At 40.9% G+C, this 21,141-nt stretch overlaps 1 pseudogene; it reads left to right on the plus strand.

The window, feature by feature from the left end:
* The window catches only part of LOC136403177 (chloride intracellular channel protein 1 pseudogene), a 55,431-nt pseudogene that overhangs the window by 17,185 nt on the left and 17,105 nt on the right, over positions 1-21,141 (plus strand).

A 21,141-nucleotide genomic window follows, 5' to 3' on the forward strand; every position in this document is an offset into this window, starting at 1 on the left:
GTATTTTCTGGTATATCCTTTGCTGCACCCATTATTTCAAAACACTGACTTGATGTCACTGATTAAAATCCCGTCCTCCACGGTTTATGTGCCCAGTTATTTTTGTGGGTGTTAAATGATGTTGCTGTAGTGGGAGAACACTGGTGTCTTCAGGCACAGGAAGTTAAAAGAAGCACAGTGAGTAGTTAATTCTGCTAAGGCAAACCCTAAATCCTACTCCCCCATCCCCAATTTAAATAATCTATACTTTAACCAGTTTAATGGAGAAAAGATATTAAGTTATAACTATTTACACCTTCCATATTACTCTCTGATCTTTGTTATTTCATATATCGGTTTCGCATGGTTGCCATCCCCACACAATACAGATTTTGCTGTTGTCTTTTTATTGAATTTAGTTAACATTTTCATGTGTCTACCTAGTCCCCATACTTGTCAGTGTTCCAGTTTTCCATCTTCATTATACATTGCAGTTTGCTTAGCCTTACTGCATTGTTGAACTTTTGAGATTTTTCCAACTTTCCAGTATTATAAATAGCATTTATAATTTCTATGACCATCTTTGTACAAACCACTTTTTTTCTTTCTGGTCATTTCCTTGAGGTATAATCCTAAAGTGGAATTAGGCCAAAGGGTGTGAATAGTTTTATGACTTTAAATTCATATTCTAATGTTATATCAATTTATCTTAGACCCAACAGTATTGGATTTACATGTTTTAGTATATTTTTAAATTTAATAGGAATGTAATGATTATTAAAAGTTAGTTAAAAATTCTTTCAGGTATATATATTTTTTGTCCAGTTATTAAAAGTAACACCCTTCTCACTGTGGGGGGAAAAAAAGTAAGTAAGAGTGCCTTCTCTCCTCTACCCCCAAAAGAGTCAGTCCACGTTCCAATTTGGCTTGCATTCATTTGCATTATTTGTAGTAGTTTCATTCTTGAAACTTAGGCAACATTTGGAAGTTTTTTAGAAACCCACTCAATCAACACATCCTGTGTGTTTGGTACATTTTTTGCTCTCTTGACTTTGCTGTTGATTATTATTATTATTATTTCCTGTCTCTCCAAATCTACAGCCTTACTCTCTTCACCAGCTCTTTTCCCTGAAAGTTCCAATATAATCCAGTCTCCCCAAATCTTTATTTGCCACCACTGGACCTTTGAGGCTTACTTTTATTCTTCACAATCTGTGGTTCCAAACCTTAGTAGCATCTCAGAACAGTATTCTTAACCCCTCCCAAGATATGTAAGCCGTGGAAGCGTAGCTCAGTTAGTTAGAGCATCATTGGTGTGCATCCAAGTTGTGGGTTTGACCCCTGGTCAAGGCACATACAATAATCAACCAATGAATGCATAAATAAGTGGGACAATAAATCAGTCTCTCTCTCTCTCTCTCTCTCTCTCTCTCTCAAATCAATAAATAAAATTTTAAAAAATGTAAACTCTTTACATCAGAATCCTAAAGGATGGGACCCAGAAATCTACATTTTTACAAGAGCCCCAGGTATCTGTTTGAAGTGCTATTCTAAGATATAGGAGGATTGGAAATCTGTTCCACTCATCTCTGAATGACTGTTGTATATCTGTATGTTTTTATATTTTCATTAATCACTTCTCCTTAATTTCCTTTAAACTGGACTCTGAATCTTCTGCTTTACTGAAGCAAATAAGTTACTTTTTATCAAATTCAATGCCATTCAGTCCTGAGAACAGGTAATATACGTCTAGAAGTTGGCTTTTCTGCCCCCAGTATACTTTTCGTGTTACTTTACAAGTTTCAAATTTGTTTTGAAGATTTATATTTGTTAATGTATGTTATCAATTGCTATATTGCAAACTACCTGAAAACTTAATTTAAAACAACAAAAGCCAGTCCTGGCTAGTGGTGCAGTAGATAGAGTGTCATCCTGGAGCACCAAGGTCACTAGTTGGATTCTGGGGTTGCAGGCTCGATCCCAGGGACGGTGGCTTGATCCCAAGGGCACTGGCTTGACCCCTGAGGTCGCCAGTTTGAGCCCTGTTCAGGGCACATTTGAGAAGCAATCAGTGGATGCACAATTAAGAGGAAAAATTAGTTAATGCTTCTCTCTATCTCTATCTCTCCATCCCTTTCTCTCTCTTTCAAAAGTAAATAAGTAAGTAAATAAATAAGTGACATTTTGTTTCAATTCTGTATGAGGGCAGGAATGGGTGGGGACTGCTCCTCTCTGCTCATGTGGTATTGACTGGGACAACTTGATTGGGCTGGAGGATCCAAGATGCTTCGCTCACATGTCTGATGCCTCAGTTGCCTCTTTTTGCTCCAACAGGGAGGTTGGCTTTTTTTACGTAGTGGCTTAGAAATCTCACGAAAGCAAAAGCCAAAGCTGCCCAGGCCTGCAACTGGCAGGATGCCACTTTTGCTGCATTGAATTGGTCCGAGCTAGCCAGATTCAAGGAGAGAGGAAATAGACTCTGCTGTAGGTGAAGAGGAATGGCATATGTAAACAGGTTTCAAGCAAGGAACATATGCTGGGCACATGGTAGACAAATATATCAGTGGGAATCATTGAGTGAAGGAAAAAATGAATAAAATAATAATAAAGGCAGAAAAAAAATTTTTTAAATATAAAGACAGTACGTAGAAAATAAAATGTTTAAATATTTTTTTTTAGAGGCAGGTAGAGAGAGACAGGAACATTGAGCTGCTCCGTATGTGTCCTGAACAGGGATTGAACCAGCAACCTCTGTGCTCCAGGACAACGTTCCAATCAACCAAGCTATCTGGCCAGGGCTGATTTATTTATTTATTTATTTATTTATTTATTTATTTATTTATTTATTTATTTTAGAGAGAGACAGAGGAAGGGAGAAGAGGAGAGGAGGAGAGGGAAGGAAAGCATTCATTTGTTGTTCCACTCAGTTGTGCATTCTTTGATTGCTTCCTGTGTGTGCCCTATCTGGGGATCAAACCCACAACCTTGTTGTTTCATGATGACGCTCTTAACCAAATGAGCTAACCAGCCAGGGCCAAAATCTTCTCTTTAAAGGGAATGGTTAGCCTGACCAGGTGGTGGCGCAGTGGATAGTGCATCGGACTGGGATGCGGAAGTACCAGGTTCGAGACCCCAAGCTTGAGCGCAGGCTCATCTGGTTTGAGCAAAAGCTCACCAGCTTGAGCCCAGAGTCGCTGGCTCCAGCAAGCGATCACTGGCTCTGCTGTAAACCCCCAGTCAAGGCACATGAGAAAGCAATCAATGAACAACTAAGGTGTCCCAAAGTGCAACAAAAAACTAATGATTGATGCTTCTCATCTCTCCGTTCCTGTCTGTTCCTGTCTATCCCTCTCTCTGTCTCTGGAAGAAAAAAAAATGGAATGGTTAACAGTAGAGACTGACTACATCAATTTTGTACTGAAAGAGAGGTTGAGAGAAGCAATGTATATTCTGCATCAAGACAGATTGTGTCAGTCCAGACCAGAATGTGTGAGGTGAGAGACAGGGACATTTCAGCTAGACCAGAAAGAACTATCCACAGAAGGAGGTTCCTACGGCAGGCATGACAGAGGTCAGCTCTGGGAATGCAAAGCAAGACAGGAACGAGAAATGATGGAGGTTCTGCAGATCAGGGCAATACGTTCTGGTCAGCAAGGTCAGACCTCAGAACCAGAAACCCAGGACAGGAACATAAGAAACAAAAAATGGGTTCAAGTCAGTAGGAGACAAGATACTGGCCATCAGCATCAAGTGTAGTACTTGACCTGGACATTCTGCATGGCTGGGTAGGGCCTGGAGCCTGGTCTGCAGTAGCCGGTCTGGGCCTGCAGTAGCCGGTCCGGTCCGGGCCTGCAGTAGCTGGTCTGGTCTTTGTGGGGCAGGATCTCTTTTCTATTTCCTTACTGGAATATCTGTTCTATATAAATTTGCAAAGAAAAGCAGCTCTTAGTATGAGCTGATATTAATCATTTTTACCAGAATTACTCAAAATATGTGGTAGCCGGCATCAGAGATTGCCTTGCAATGATCTTCACTTCCCGTTATTCAACGGCCTTGTCTAGACTTCTCCCACATTGTATGAGGATTGGTCTGTGTGACCTGAAGAATATGTCAAAAATCACAGTATGTCCCTTCCAAAATTATCTAATTAAAAAGCTGAAGGTTCCATCTTGCCCCCCCCCCCCTTCTCTATCTCTGGTCACTCACTCTGGGGGAAATAAGTTGTGAGTGGCCTTATGGAGAGGCCCCAATGGTGGGGAACTGAAGCCTCTGGCCAACAACATGTGAGAGAACTTGGAGGTCAGATTCTCCAGCCTCACGGAGTCTTGAGATGACTATAGCCTCTGCTAACAGATTAACTGCAATCTCACAAGAGACCCTCGAGCAGTATCATTCAACTAAATCACTTCAGAGTTCTTGACTGTCAGAAACTATGAGATGATAAATGTGTGTTAAGTTGTTAAGCTTGGGCAATTTGTTACACAGCAATAGATACCCAATGCATGTGGCCTGTATCAGAATTCTCTGGAAAGCTTATTTAACGTACAGTTCCTGGTCACATCTGAATGAAAAAAAAAAGCATCTTTGAAGTAGGAGCCAACAATCTATATATTATTTACTTTATTTATTTATTTTAATATTTTTGTGAAATGAGAGGCAGGGAGGCAGAGAGACAGACTCCCTCATGCGCCTGACCGGGATCCACCCAGCATGCCCACTAGTGGGTGATACTCTGACCATCTGGGGCATTGCTCTGTTGCAACCGGAACCACTCTAGCACCTGAGGTGGAGGCCAAGGAGCCATCCCCAATGCCCAGGCCAACTTTCCTCCAATGGAGCCTTGGCTGCGGGAGGGGAAGAGAGAGACAGAGAGAAAGGAGAGGGGGAGGGGTGGAGAAGCAGATGGGCACTTCTCTTGTGTGTCCTGGCTGGGAATCGAGCCTGGGACTTCCACACACCAGGCCAATGCTTTACCACGTTGGCCAGGGCAATCTATATATTTTTTAAATTTTTAGTTTTTGATTTTAGCAAATAGAGAGGAGAGGAGCGGGAAAGAGAGACGGGAACATCAATCTCTTCCTGTATGTGGCCTGACCAGGGATTGCTCCGGCAATCTCTGTGCTTTAGGACAATGCTCTGACCAACCAATCTATCTGGCCAGGGCATATATTTTTTTTTCTTTTTTCTTTTTTTTTTTTTTTTGTATTTTTCTGAAGCTGGAAACGGGGAGAGACAGTCAGACAGACTCCCGCATGCGCCCGACCGGGATCCACCTGGCACACCCACCAGGGGGTGATGCTCTGCCCCTCTGGGGCGTCGCTCTGCCACGACCAGAGCCACTCTAGCGCCTGAGGCAGCGGCCAAGGAGCCATCCCCAGCGCCCGGGCCATCTTTCCTCCAATGGAGCCTTGGCTGCGGGAGGGGAAGAGAGAGACAGAGAGAAAGGGGGGGGGGGGTGGAGAAGCAAATGGGCGCTTCTCCTATGTGCCCTGGCCGGGGATCGAACCTGGGTCCCCCGCACGCCAGGCCGACGCTCTACCGCTGAGCCAACCGGCCAGGGCCAGGGCATATATTTTTAACAGGCTTCTGAGGTGGTTCTTATGTACTCTTAAATTTGAGAACCACTGCATTATGCATTTAGTCCAACAATATTACTTCTTTCCAATAATTTTGCATTTTAGCCATAATATTAAGACTTGAAGCAATAAATAATTTCCAAGACTTAAACACTAAGTGTAGAGATTTTTGATGTTTTTGAATTCAAGACACTATTTCAAGTAGTATTTGGTGGTATGTTTAAAGCAGTCAAAAGACTGAATGAACACTAATAAAGCCAAAGATGGTTATAACCAATTACTGCTCCAGTATAAAAGCATCTGTACTAAATATGCTGCTCCCTTGGTCACCCTTCAGCCCTGTGCTGCTGTTTGAGAATCACAATTTATTGCTCTGTGTGTGCTCACTCATTAACTCAAGAGGCCAATTTTCCCCATATTTCAGCAATAGTAGATCAAGCTTATTTTTGCACTCCTTTCTATGCCCTATCACATGTCCACCTCAGTTCAATGTCTTACTGTTACAAGAATCAAACTGATCTAGAGCCATATCCCAAACTCTTTTCTTTTTTCTTTTTTTTTTTTTACAGAGACAGAGTCAGAGAGAGGGATAGATAGGGACAGACAGGAACGGAGAGATGAGAAGCATCAAGCATTAGTTTTTCGTTGCGCGTTGCGACGCCTTAGTTGTTCATTGATTGCTTTCTCATGAACCTTGACCACGGGCCTTCAGCAGACCGAGTAACCCCTTGTTTTAGCCAGCGACCTTGGGTCCAAGCTGGTGAGCTTTGCTCAAACCCTGTGCTCAAGCTGGTGACCTCGGGGTCTCGAACCTGGGTCCTCCACATCCCAGTCCGACGCTCTATCCACTGCGCCACCGCCTGGTCAGGCCATATCCCAAAGTCTTAATGATACTCAGTATCAGAGATGGTTGTTTTATTAGTTAGGATTCTGACATGAGAAAGGCTGCACATTCAAATTGTGAGTAGTCAAGGAGAGTAATGGAGTAAGAATAAATGTGTAAGATGGATTTAGGAAAACAACAAGGCTTGTATAATGCAGCATCAGGCTACTAGCAGAGCCTCCCCTGACGGCAAGGGAAGGGGTTGGTTCTTGGAACTGGAGACAGAGAGAGCTGTGTGGAGAGGACCAGCTAACAAGAGCTGAGATCTTTGATGGAGGGAGGTGTCCAACCTTTAATGACCCCCACGTAGAGGGAGCAGGAAAAGAATACCCCAACCACACTATCCTCGCTCTTATCTCTTGCCAGTGTTCTCCATTGGCCAAACTCAGCAGGAAGCCAGAGGTCAAGAGAGTCTATAGACACACTTCATAGAGGTCAGCCTCCTAGAGAAGAGGGAGAGTGAGTCTGGGAATAAGGGGGAGTGGGGAGAAATGGACGATAATTAGCACAATCTTCTGTCCATCCTTGCATATAACTATCCTGAGAATTTTTTAGACCTAAAATGAACTACTTTAAATTCAGTGAGACACAGCTTATTTAAAAATAAAGAATTTGACGTATGCTTTTTGCTTTGTTCACATGTTCATGATAGCAAGCATTGCAGTCAGTTCCTTTCAGCCTTCCTATTCCTCAATTTAATTTAACATTTTTATTTTATTAATATGTGACCCTATCTTCTTGATGGTTTTAATTAAAAATACTAAAGGAAATGGACTATTGGAAGTTACATGTTATTAAATGACAAAGTTAGAGGAAGATGGCCCTGGCCAGTTGGCGCAGGTTAGAGTGTTGGCCCGGCGTGCAAATGTACTAGGTTTCATCCCCGGTCAGGGCACACATGAGAAGCACCATCTGCTTCTCTTCCCCTCCCTTTCTCCCTTCTCTCCCCTGTCCCCTCTCACAATTAAGCCAGTGGCTTAATTGGTTTGAGTGTTGGCCCCAGATGCTGAGGATAGCTTGGTTGATTCAAGTGCTGGCCCCAGAAGGGTGTTGCTGGGTGGATCCCAGTCAGGGTGCATGCAGGAGTCTGTCTGTCTCCCCTCCTCTCACTTAAAAAAAAGTTAGGGGAAGATGAAAGAGTTCTAGACAGACAGTAGAATGTTGGAGAAGATTCAGAGGTGGAGTGGACACCTAGAGTAAGTGGTCCTTGAGCACAGAGACCTGATGTGACTGGAAGGAAAGAATGGGCCAGGAGGAGAGGAGGTTAAACAATTCTAGGTACACGTCTGAATGTTTTTGAACACAAGAAACACATGATTAGATTGACTCAACAAAATCTTTGTAGTTGGCAAGTACGCTCTAAAGATCTTCCTCAGTTTGGGAAGTAGGCAGGGGCTTTATGGGCAAAAGTTCAGTACCCAGTAGTTTTCACTTTTATGGGCTTTAAGCATTTGAAATACATATGGTACAGGTAGAGAGGGAGATACCTCTGTGAAATTAGATTAATAAAATATGGGATTTGAAAGAGATCTTCCACCACTAAGAATCCAATTTACAACATTCTTACTATTTGACTTTCCAGTCATTTGAAGGTGGCCAGTGATAAAAGCTCACTGTCTTATTAAACACTTTCCACTCTGCTTGCTCAATTAGAGCACTTTTTACTAGGGGCAGAGATATGCTTTCTTAGACAAGTACCATATAATTTCACTTATGTGTGGAATCTGATAAACAAAATAAGCTAACAAAATAGAGACAGACATAGATACAGAGAACAGACTGACAAGTAACAGAGGGGATGGTGGTTAGGGTGCTGGGTGAATAAGGTGAAGGTGTTTAAGCAAAAAAAAAAAAAAACAAACAAAACTCATAGACACAGACAAGAGTATGGGAATTACAAAAGGGGGAAAGGGTTGGGGAGGCAGGAGAGGGCAGAGGGGAATAAATGGTGATAGAAGGAGACTTAGCATGGTGAACACACAATGCAATATACAGGTGATGTGTTATGGAGTTGTACACCTGAAACATATATAATTTTGTTAAGCAAAGCCACTTCAATAAATTCAATAAAAATTTTTTTTAAAAAGAAAAAGGGTAGAAACCAAGAGCATGTAGGGGAAGAGGATGATATGGGCCTATTGGAAAATTAGGTGAGCTTCCCTGTAAATGTCAACATCTTAGGGTGCTGATAGGGCTTACTAAAACCCTGGTGGGCAGTTGTAGTATCAGATACTTTGTTAGTCTAATTCATCTAAGTACTCTTTTATAGCGGGCCTCAGTCAGTTCTCATAATAAAGAAGGAAAGTGCTCCTCAGGAAAAATGAACCATCAGGTTCTGTTAAGAATAATTCGCATCTTCCAGAATGTCATCCCAGTCAAAATCATCTCTTAACAGATTCATTGGGACTCTGAAGAATATCTTTAACTTGACTGATAAAACCTGGCCTTAAATATGTAAGGATTGGGGAGGGAAGACAGAACACAATGTAAATGTATCTAACAGTTGTGTGCTTTTTAAGCAAAAAGCAAACAACCATTTGCCAAGACTCGTTTAAAAGATTTTCTAATAAATTAAAGAATAATAAAAATTGTTATTGCCAAAAAGACAGAGAAAGAGAGAGAGATAGAGAGATAGATAGATAGGTAGATAGATAGATAGATAGATAGATAGATAGATAGATAGATAGATAGATAGATAGATGTGCTTTCTTACAATTTCTGCCCATTGATTCTTTTTCTGCTCTCTGGCCAGGCTTATAATAGTCTGTTACCTCTTCTATATGAAAAAACTGTTCAGGAATTATTTTTCCCCTTTCTTCCATATTTCTTTTATCCTGGTGAAGTGATTAACAGCAATAATAAAGAGAAATGTGTAATATTTTATGCACTATTAACCAGACACTGGGCTATATGTTTTGTGTACTCTATTGCTAATCTTTACAAAAACATTATGAGATCAGTATTTTTTTTTTATTTAGAAAATTAAATTTAACAGGGTGACATTGATCCACAAGAGTACACAGGTTTCAGGTAAACATTTCTATAGTATTTGAACAGTTGATTGTGTTGTATACCCATCACCCAGAGTCAAAATATTTTCTCTCACCTTATATTTGTCTCTCTTTATGCCCTTCATTCCTTCCCCCTGCCCTCTCCCCCACATCCCCCTCCGCCTGGTAACCACTGCACTTTTATCCATGTCCATGAGTCTCAGTTTTGTATCCCATCTATGTGTGAAATCATAGTTTTTAGTTTTTTCTGACTTACTTATTGAACTCAGTATAATGTTCTCAATGTCCATTCCATGTTGTTGTAAATGATCCGATGTCATCATTTCTTATGGCTGAGTAGTATTCCATTGTATATATGTACCACATCTTCTTTACCCAATCCTCTATCAAGGGACACTTTGGTTGTTTCCATGTCATGGCCACTGTGAACAATGCTGCAATGAACATGGGGGTGAATGTGTTGTTACATATCAATGTTTTTGAGTTAGGGGGGTATATACCCAGTAAAGGGATTGCTGGGTCATATGTAATTCTATTCCTAATTTTTTGAGGAACCACCATACTTTCTTCCATAATGGTTGTACTAATTTGCATTCCCACCAGCAGTGAATGAGGGTTCCTTTTTCTCCACAGCCTCTCCAACACTTGTTATTACCTATCTTGTTGATAATAGCTAACCTAACAGGTGTGAAGTGGTATCTCATTGTAGTTTTGATTTGCGTTTCTTGACTTACTAGTGAAGATGAGCATCTTCTCAGACATCTGTTGGCCATTTATATGTCTTCTTTGGAAAAATATTTCATGTTCCTGGATTGGGAGGATCAACATATTTAAAATGGCCATTTTACCCAAAACAATATGCAGATTTAATGCTATTCCCATCAAAATTCCAATGTCATCTCTTTAAAGATAAGGAACAAAAATTTAGGTTTTTATGGAACTATAAAAAACCCCAAATAGCTAAAGCAATCCTGAGAAAAAAGAACAAAGCCAGATACCTGAAAAATACCTGACTTCAAATTATACTACAGAGCCATGATAATCAAAATAGCATGGTATTGGCAGAAAAAAGGACATACAGACCAATGGAACAGATTCGAGAGCCCAGAAATAAAACCACATATATATGGACAAATCATATTCAACAAAGGAGCCAAAAACACACGACAGAAAAGAAAGCCTCTTCAATACAGCTAGTGCTTGACTTACGACCACGATTGGTTCTGATAGACCGGCCGGAACACGATTTGGTCGTATGCTGAGTAGCCTATATTTACAAGTACTGTGAAATGATGTTATAAAAATCTTTATCATATTTTATCATAATTTTCTTTCATTATTGTTATATATCATAATTTTCTTTGTTCATTTTATGCCATTTGTATCATCTCTACACCATTTTGTTTTTTATTTTTACATTCATCAGTTTTAAGTAAAACACTGCATTACCAGTACAACTGGTTTAATATTTGCAAAGACAATTTCCTCTTGGTAGACATCTTGGGAGGGGTTTGATGAAAAATATCCAAGACACAAAACACAAATTGTTGTACCGAGTCTGGGATAACAGTTGAAATGGTGCACGCGGAGATGGTAGTGCTGCCGAAAGCTGGTCTGCACTGCCCTACGCCCAGCTGGGCAACGTTTGCGCTGCCAGACGCGGAGCAGTCGTGGCTAGTGATTGTGATCATAAAGTCGAATGGTCGTAAGTTGCATAGGTCATAAGTCAATCAATATTTGTAAATGGTGCTGAGAAAATTGGAAAACCACATGCAAAAGAATGAAACTTGACTACAGTTTGTCCCCCTGCACAAAAATTAATTCGAAATGGATCAAAGACCTAAATATAAGATCTGAAACAATAAATTACATAGAAGAAAATATAGATATTAAACTCATGGATCTTGGCCATAGAGAACAATTTATGAATTTGACCCCAAAGGCAAGGGAAATAAAGGCAAAAATAAATGAATAGGACTATATCATCCTAAAACGCTTCTGCACAGCAAAAGAAACTGACAACAAAACAAATACACAGCCAACTAAATGGGAGATATTTGCAAACAATAGCTCCGATAAGGGTTAATATCCAAAATATATAAAGAACTTACAAAGCTCAGCAACAAGCAAGCAATCCAATTAAAAACTGGGGAGAGCACCTGAACAGACACTTCTCCTGAGATCAGTATTTTTTTTAATGATTTTTATATTTTATTTATGATTAACAATATATACACTGCTCACAATACTTTCAGTATTTTGTATAGTGTATTTTCACCAATGAAATAAAAGTTGGTTTTGCATCTCATTTGCATAATGGAACAACTTTCTTTGACTTGTCGTTTGCTTTTCTGATGTTCTTATTTTATAAAAAAAAATCCCCTAATTTTTGTGAGCAGTATATTAGTTTCAGGTGTGTAACATAGTGGTTACATATTTATAATAATTATATAACTTAGAAAGTGATCACCCTGATAAATCTAGTCTGACACCAAACATAGTTATTATATTATTGACTATATTTCCTGAGCTGTACTTTACACCCCCATGACTATTGTGTAACTACCAATTTGTACTTAACCCTTTCCCCTTATTCACCTGTCTAAACCCCCCAGCTTCCAACCATTAAAATCTTCTCTCTATCTATGGGTCTGTTTCTCTTTAGTTTGTTCATTTATTTTGTTTCTTAGATCCTACATATAAGTGAAATCATATAGCCTTTGTTTTTCTCTGTCTGATATTTCATTTAGAACAATACCCTCTAAGTCTAACCATATTGTTGCAGATGTCAGGGTTTTGTTCATTTTTATGGCTGAGTCATATTCCATTGTATACATGGACCATTTCTTTATCCACGCATCTATTGATGGACACTTAGGTTACTTCCATATCTTGGCTATTGTAAATGCTTCAATGAACATATGGATGCATGTGACTTTTCAAATAAGTGTTTTGGGCTTCTTCAGATAAATATCCAGAAATACTCAAAAGTAGAACAAGAAACAAAGACTTATTTTAAAGTCTGTTTTGTCTTGCTACTCCAATTTTTTGTTTGTTTCCATTTTCATGAAATATCTTTTTCCATCCCTTTACTTTCAGTCTGTGTGTGTCTTTCCATCTGAATTAAGTCCCTTATAGACAGTACATGTAAGGGTCTTGTTTTCTTATCCATTCAGCCTCCATATGTCTTTGATTGGAGCATTTAATCCCTTTACATTTAAAGATTTTATTTATTGATTTTTACAGATGGGGGAGCAGGAAGTATCAACTCATAGTTGCTTCACTTTAGTTGTTTATTGATTGCTTGTTGTATGTGCCTTGACTGGGCAAGCTCAGGGTTTTGAACTGGCACCCTCAGCGTTCCAGGTCAATTCTTTAGCTACTGTACCACCACAGGCCAGGCCTAATTCATTTACAATTAAAGTAATTGATAGATATATAGTTATTGCCATTTTATTATTTATATTTTTGCTCTTTATTTTTCTTCTTTTTCTTAAAAAAGTCCCTTTAATGTTTCTTATAATACTGGTTTGGTGGTGAGAAACTCCTTTAATTTTTTCTTGTTTGGGAAGCTCTTAATCTGTCCTTCAATTCTAAATGATAGCTTTGTTGGGTAGAGTAGTTTTGATTGTCAGTCTTTGCTTTTTATCACTTGGAGTATTTCAGGCCAATTCCTCTGGTCTGCAAAATTTCTGTTGAGAAATCAGCTGCTGAGGTCAGTATTTATTTTATAACTATTTTACATGTGGGAAAGGTCATGAAGGTTCTAACTGGCAGAGCTGGGATTCAAAAGCAGGTCTGTGTGCATCCAAGCTCCACCTTCTTTCTGCAGTCCTAGTTTCTTCATTTTCCAGACATCTCAGCATCCTGGTTATTCCCTAGGTTAGTGCTTCCCAAAGCGATGTTTTTCAATGTCTGGTTGAGCAGGATAATCATGGTGATGATAAAAGAAAAAGGGAAAGTGCATTTGCAGAATAGTGTGATAAACAAAATGAAAGAAGTTTCAATATTTGAGGACTTCTCAGAATATTTAGTATGCAAAATGATTGTGAAACTCTAGAAGAAGTATAAAGTGTTCAGAGTTTTCCAATCCTACTTGATCCTGGGACTTTTTTGAGGGAAGGTTTTGTAGAATTATGTTTGCCAGTATTCACTTTGGTGAACACTGCTCTAGATACATTTTTCTTTATTGGTATTGTTTTGAAAATGTGGTATACCAAACTGAGCATGATATTGACCAATAAAAAAAATCCTATAATAAGGTAAGCTTTATTAAAACCAAATCTTCTTTCAACACACTGATAACTGAGATATATCTTTTTGTTTGTTTGTTTTGGTGGGCACCAGCAATCTCTGTATATAGCTAGCCTCTTTTCTGATCTCTGATATTGGGGTAAAACATACATGACATAATAGGCACTAACATTTTTTTTGAGCACTAAAATTTTTTAAGAAAATACCTTGAACAAAAATAACATTTTTTTATGTTTTAAAACATATTTTATAGTTGATAGAAATAATAGGGATGTGAGGATTAATTTTTTAATGCTGAATCAAATTTTTGTGGCCTGATGCCAGGAAATTCTCTCTCCTTTTGTTTTAGCTCTGAATGAACTTGCAATATTTAATCACTTAGCTTTCCACTGATTCAGACTCAGTTTGTTTAGGTTTCATTTAAGCTTGTCTTTGTGGTTAGATTAACCCAAATACTAAACCAAGATCTCAGAATGATAGACTATATAGCTCTCAACTTCCTAAAAACTATACTCTTTTATTTACATACAGTGGTACATTGAGATACGAGCAGACCAACATACGAATTTTTTTTTTTTTTTTTTAAGATACAAGCTGCGACTTGGTCTGTACATTATTTTTGTTCGAGATCCGAGGAAAATTCCGAGATACGAGTCATGATTCAGGAAGCTACTGCTAGTTGGTGCGTTGGTGCACGGGTCCAGTATCAGCAGCACACCACCAGCATCTCGTTCTTTCTCACGTGTTACCCGCAGAATCAAGTAGAATCTCGTGCGCTATACTCGTTCTTGCATCGTTTTTGCATTTTTTACTAACTTTTTTTGTGTGCTATCATGGGGCTGAAGAAAGTGAGCGTAAAGGACAGTGGTGAGGAGAAGAAGAAGAGAATGATGTCGATAGAAGTAAAGCAAGAAATAATAGAAAAACATGAGTGTGGTGTACAAGTGATTGAACTGACAAGGCTGTACGACCGCAATACATCTACAATTTGTACCATCCTTAAACAAAAGGATGCCATCAAAAGCACAAATCCAGCAAAAGGAACTACAATTCTGTCCCAATTAAGGACAAATATCCATGAAGAAATGGAGAAGCTTCTGCTGGCGTGGGTGAAAGAGAAAAAGCTGGCAGGACATACAGTGACGGAGACTGTAATATGCGAAAAGGCACTTATTATTTATGGCAACTTGAAGAAGAAAGAACCATCAACCTCAAAAGAGGCAGCAGAAGATACATTTAAGGCAAGTCATGGCTGGTTTGAAAATTTCAAGAAGAGATCTGGCATCCACTCGGTGGTGAGGCATGGTGAAGCTGTGAGTGCTGACGTTAAGGCAGCTGAGGAGTACATTGCACATTTTGCTGCGCTTATCACAAAAGAAGGCTACATCCTCCAACAAGTGTTCAACTGATGAAACAGGATTGTTTTGGGAAAAAATGCCCCGGAGGACTTTCATCACCGCAGAGGAGAAGAAGCTGCCAGGCCATAAACCCATGAAGGACTGTCTGACCCTAAATGCCAGCGGTGACTGTAAAGTAAAGCCGCTGCTAGTGTATCATTCCGAAAATCTTTAAGACAAGATTTTTAAAGAAAAACTGCAGGTTATGTGGCATGCCAAGGCTAGGCCATGGGTTATGTGGCAGTTTTTTATTGAATGGGCAAATCTCATCTTTGGTCCTGCAGTGAAGAAATATCTTCAAGAAAATAAACTGATGAAAGCATTACTAATCCTTGAAAATGCTCCAGCCCACCCACCTGGTCTTTTTTTTTTTTTTTTTTTCTGAAGCTGGAAATGGGGAGAGATAGTCAGACAGACTCCCGCATGCACCCGACTGGGATCCACCCGGCACGCCCACCAGGGGCGATGCTCTGCCCTCCAGGGGGCGATGTTCTGCCCCTCCGGGGCGTCGCTCTGCTGCGACCAGAGCCACTCTAGCTCCTGGGGCAGAGGCCAAGGAGCCATCCCCAGCGCTCGGGCCATCTTTGCTCCAATGGAGCCTTGGCTGCGGGAGGGGAAGAGAGAGACAGAGAGGAAGGAGGGGGGTTGGAGAAGCAAATGGGCGCTTCTCCTATGTGCCCTGGCCGGGAATCAAACCCGGATCCCCCGCACGCCAGGCTGACGCTCTACCGCTGAGGCAGCCGGCCAGGGCCCCACCTGGTCTTGAAGATGACATTCTCGATGAGTTCAAATTCGTGAAAGTCGGCCTGACCTGTGGTGGCACAGTGGATAAAGCATTGACCTGGAAATGCTGAGGTCGCCAGTTCGAAACCCTGGGCTTGCCTGGTCAAGGCACATATGGGAGTTGATGCTTCCAGCTCCTCCCCCCCCTTCTCTCTCTCTGTCTCTCCTCTCTCTGTCTCTCTGTCTCTCCCTCTCCTCTCTAAAATGAATAAATAAATAAAAAAGAAAACAGAATTAAAAAAAATTTTGTGAAAGTCCTCTACCATCCACCCAACACGACTTCAATCTTGCAACCTATGGATCAGCAGGTCATTTCCAACTTTAAAAAGCTTTACACAAAGCACTTGTTCCACCGCTGCTTTGAGGTGACTGAGAATACAATTCTAACTCTTAGAGAGTTTTGGAAAGATCACTACAACATCATGATATGTTTACACATTATTGACTTGGCATGGCAAGAGGTTACAAGAAGAACCTTGAACTCGGCATGAAAAAAGTAGTGAGGAGGAGGTAGAGTCAGAGGAAATGATTTCTACAAGTGAAATTAAAGACATGCTGGCAATGTGGGAGAAGCTTTCAAGTCTCATTGAAAAGAAACACCCAGAAAAAGTTTCAGCTGGTCGTGCTTTGGCACTTTTTTTTTTTTTTTTTTTTTTTTTTTGGTATTTTTCTGAAGTTGGAAACAGGGAGGCAGTCAGACAGACTCCCGCATGCGCCCGACCGGGATCCACCCAGCATGCCCACCAGGGGGCGATGCTCTGCCCATCTGGGGCGTCGCTCTGTTGCAACCAGGAACATTCTAGCGCCTGAGGCAGAGGCCATGGAGCCATCCTCAGCACCCGGGCCAACTTTGCTCCCATGGAGCCTTGGCTGCAGGAGGGGAAGAGAGAGACAGAGAGGAAGGAGAGGGGGAGGGGTGGAGAAGCAGATGGGCGCTTCTCCTGTGTGCCCTGGCCAGGAATCAAACCTGGGACTCCTGCACGCCAGGCCGACACTCTACCACTGAGCCAACCGGCCAGGGCCTGCTTTATGTTTTTAATGTTGTTATTTTTTTTTGTATTTTTCCAAAGCTGGAAATGGGGAGAGACAGTCAGACAGACTCCCGCATGCGCCCAACCGGGATCCACCCGGCACACCCACCAGGGGGCGATGCTCTGCCCCTCCGGGGCGTCGCTCTGTTGCGACCAGGCCACTCTAGTGCCTGGGGCAGAGGCCAAGGAGCCATCCCCAGCACCAGGGCCATCTTTGCTCCAATGGAGCCTTGGCTGCGGGAGGGGAAGAGAGAGACAGAGAGGAAGGAGAGGGGGAGGGGTGGAGAAGCAGATGGGCGCTTCTCCTGTGTGCCCTAGCCGGGAATCGAACCCAGGACTTCTGCACGCCAGGCTGACGCTCTACCACTGAGCTAACCGGCCAGGGCCTATTTTTTTTTTTTATTAAAGATTTGTCTGTGAGCCAGATGCAGCCATCAAAAGAGCCACATCTGGCTCATGAGCCATAGGTTCCCGACCCCTGCATTAGATCATTTACACAACATTAACTTAGTCTTTTCCAGAATCCCCATTACTGAATTTATCTTTTAGAGAGTACAAGGGCCAAATTTGTTACAAAACTGTTGAATTTACTGACTAAAATCTCTTACAATGTCTCACTCATAAGGCATCACATGATGGGTTTACTTTATTTTAGAGAATTAGGGGAAATCCCCTCTGAAAAACTGGTTTCCTTATTTCCCATTCTAAGAACAACACATTGTATTGCTATTTTTCTTTCTTTTTTAAAAATTCATTTTAGAGAGGAGAGAGAGAAAGAGACACAGAGAGAGAGAGAGAGAGACAGAGACAGACAGAGAGACAGAGAGAGAGAAGGGGGAAGAGCAGAAAGCATCAACTCCCGTATGTGCCTTGACTGGGCAAGCTCGGGGTTTCGAACCAGCAACCTTAGCGTTCCAGGTTGAAGCTTTATCCACTGCGCCACCACAGGTCAGGCCCATATTGCTCTTCTTTTTCTGGTGGCAGAAACAGAAGTAATAGTCATGCACAGTTACCATGTAGCCTTTGCAGCTAGAGTATATTATTCCTCCTCTATTTTATGACTTTGGTATTATACTTCTGTCTCAATAAATGTGTCTTCACATGTCTCTTATTGGAAGCCATGTTATGTCCGACATATAATTTTAGAAAAAGTAAAGCTATTGATTTTTTTTCTTTTTTCTTTTTTTTTCTTTTTAGAGACAGGAACATTGATCTGTTCCTATATGTGCCCTGACTGGGGATCAAACTGGCAACTACTGTGCTTCTGGACAATGCTCTAACCAACAAGGCTATGAATTTATATTATCATAAAATACTTTAATAAAAACATTACATTATTTTGAAAAATAAAACTACTACAAGAAAGAAAAAAATATCCAACAACAGCAGACTGTACCCAGTCAAGGAACAAGATTTCAAAATAAAAAAAATACAATACAGATAAAGCACCCAAGATTTGTTTTGATTCATTGATTAATTCTGTTTTCTTTTTATTGTTTTGTTATATTTTGGGGTTTTTTCTTCTTTTTTGATTTTTTTTGTTTATTTCTCTTTTCTCTTTTGAATTTTCTTTTTTTTTTTTAGATTTTTGTTGTTGTTGTTGTTGATTTTCGAGCGAGAGAAAGGGAGCTAAGGAGCAGGAAGGTAGTAGTTGCTTCTCGTACGGGCCTTGACCAGGCAAGCCTGTTGTTTCGAACCAGCCACCTCAGCATTCCAGGTCAGTGCTTCCTCCATTGCACCACTACGGGTCAGGCCTATTTCTTTTTTTCTATTTCAGTCATTAATTGTTGAATTCATTCATAACAGTTAAATGTTAGATAAAGTCATCGATTCTCTAAATGCATGCATATGTGCCGCATGGAAGGCTGCATCTATACCTTTGAGAGATTTCAGGAAAGGACTGGAGTTGGGAAGAGGGTAGGGAAAGGGAAGGGAGTGGGTGTCTTCCATTCATTAAACACATGCGCACACCACTTTAACCTGTGTCGGTGGTCGATTCTGACTCTTTGGGGCCCAGCTCAGCAATGCAGGTAAGGAATTTTACCAGGCATTAATGAACTCAGCTTTTCTATTAATATATTTGGTGATGGTGATCCAAGTGTCCCAGTGCCCTTGTCTTCGTGCTTCTCTTAGCCTGAGCTGGTGGCCCATTTCTGGGGTCTCTGGGAAGCTGTTTCCTCTGTCTCAGTGGGCATAGGTCCTGGAAAAGACATTCACATTCTTTCCCCACTCAGACTCCTGTCCACAAATATAAAGTTGTCTGTGTTTTAAAATATGCTCTTTAGAATACCCATAAATCTCCAACACTCATTTTCCCTAGTTTTTCATAGCTGTATATAAGACAGTGTAATATGAACATTTTCTTGGGTCCTTTGAAGCTTTGTGATAAGAACCAACTTATCATACATTTTAAACATCTTTTTTTTTTGTGACAGAGAGAGAGGGACAGATAGGGACAGACAAGACAGGAAGGGAGAGAGATGAAAAGCATCAATTCTTCATTGCGGCACCTTAGTTGTTCATTGATTATTTTCTCTTATGTGCCTTGACCGTGGGTCTACAGCAGAGCAAGTGACCCCTTGTCAACCAGTGACCTTGGGCTCAAGCTGGTGAGCCTTGCTCAAACCCGATGAGCCCACACTCAAGCTGGCGACCTCGGGGTTTCGAACCTGGGCCCTCCATGTCCCAGTCCAACACTCTATCCACTGGGCCACCACCTGGTCAGGCACGTATCATACATTTTAAAGGAATCATAACGTTGAGAAATCATTCTAATCCACTAACTCTCAAACTTTAGTGTGTATCAGAATCACCTGGAGGGCCTGTGGAAACAGGTTGGTGGGCCTCACTTTCTAATTCATTAAGTCTGGGATGGGACTTAAGAATTTGCATTTCTCCAGGGCTTGGCCTGTGGTGGCCCAGTGAATAAAACATTGACTTGGAATGCTGAGGTCGCCAGTTTGAAACCCTGGGCTTGCCTGGTCAAGGCACATAGGAGAAACAATCAACGAACAACTAAAGTGAGGCACTATGAGTTGATACTTCTCGCTCCCCCCACATCTCTCCTCTCTTTGTAACATCAGTAAATAAAAAAATTAGTTTCTAACAAATTTCTAAGTGCTGCTGCTGCTGCTAGTGCAAGATCACACTTTGAGAACCATGGCTCCAAACTAGCTCTCTTTACCCAGTCATCTATCCATCGTGACCTTTGGTGCCTGCTGTTCTAATGCTGTTGGCAGATGTGCAGAGTAGTCTTGGAAATGGGAGACTGACCAATCTGGTGACTCTGACCTGCGCTATCTAAAGCTGGTGGCTGATTGCAAAATGAAGCATGTAAGGATTAAGACAATAACCACAGGAAATTAATATGAAGCACCATTGAGTATAAAATCCATAAAATTGCTAGCATTCCTCTGTTTTGATCATACATGTGCATCCTGCTTTGCTCTGCTATTCTCCCCAACATGGATGAGACCACCCAGAATAAATACAACATGGTCTGTTTCTGCTATCGGGTCACATAAGGTCACAGGCAGGAAAAGAGAATGGTAGTAAATTCAATACAATAAGATTCTGGTGCTGATGATAAAGATGCCATTATATTCTCATTTTATAAATATCCATACTCAGTCTGTAACTGCAGCAGAGGGGAAACCTGAATTTCTGTTATCTCCAATGAATGGCTTCTTTATGATAAAATATTTTCTCTCTGAATGTTTTCTATGAGTTAGAATTTCACATGACTATTTCATATGGATTCATTATTGATTTTGATCATTCTTAGAATAAAAACCTGAAGCATATTATAAGATAAATATGAATTTGAAATATAGGCTTGATAAGGTAGAAAGAAACTGAAATTTCACAATGTTGATTAATAATTCATTTAGCTTCTTAAGAATTTATATTTTTATTTCTTCTTATCTACCCTCATTTTATTTTATTTATTTATTTTTGGGGGGGTGTTTTTCTTAAGTGAGAAGCAGGGAGGCAGAGAGACAGACCCTCGCATGTGCCCTACTGGGATCCCTTGGGCAAGCCCACTTGGGGGCATGCTCTGCCCATCTGGGGCTGGGGCTGCTGCTCCATTGCAACAGGAGCCATTTCAGCACCTGAAATGAGGCCATGGTGCCATCCATCCTCAGCTCTTGGGCCAGTTTGCTCCAGTGGAGCCTTTGCTTCGGGGGGGGGGGGAGATAGAAAGTAGGGAGAGGGGAAAGGGTGGAG

The sequence above is a fragment of the Saccopteryx leptura genome, chromosome 4 (assembly GCF_036850995.1).
Source record: "Saccopteryx leptura isolate mSacLep1 chromosome 4, mSacLep1_pri_phased_curated, whole genome shotgun sequence".
Taxonomy (NCBI): Eukaryota; Metazoa; Chordata; class Mammalia; order Chiroptera; family Emballonuridae; genus Saccopteryx; species Saccopteryx leptura.